Genomic DNA, 593 nt, shown 5'->3' on the forward strand with positions numbered 1-593 from the left:
GAAGGCTATAAAAGCCGAGGGCCCGAGAACAGCTGATCCTTCGCTCGCTGCTCTTTGGACTCTCGCGGGAACCAGACACCGAGACCCCCAGGGCCCCCCTGACGGATGCTCAGTGCCAAGACTGTCCAGCTTTGGGAACCACGGACGTACCCAGTTGGGTGGACACGTCCCCCGGCTTGAACCAGCCAAGAACTCCTTGCTTTGTCCCCCTCGTTAAATCCGCAGGGAGTTTGCTGGCAGCCGGGCTGCCCCGGGCTCAGGGCCTGATCTCTCGGGCCGGGAGCGACCTGAATATTTTGGGCCGGTTGGGGCAAGTGCCTGTGGATCACTTAGTCCAGCTTACCCAGGTGGCCAGCCAGCCTCAGGGACAGCCAGGAGTTCACCCTTGGTACTGGGCGGGGGGAATCAAAGCCTAAGACACACCCCTGGCTTTGGGGGTCTCTGCCCCACTTCTTGGCCGGCCTGAGCCTCTTGGTGCCCGACCCCCCTCGCTTCAGACTCAAGCTTGGAACCACTCAACATTCATTCCTCTCAGTGCCGGTTTCTCCCCCGGCCCGGTGGGTCAAGGGGGAATATACCCTTAACTCCGCCCA

Source organism: Emys orbicularis, chromosome 21 (genome assembly GCF_028017835.1).
Source record: "Emys orbicularis isolate rEmyOrb1 chromosome 21, rEmyOrb1.hap1, whole genome shotgun sequence".
Classification (NCBI taxonomy): Eukaryota; Metazoa; Chordata; order Testudines; family Emydidae; genus Emys; species Emys orbicularis.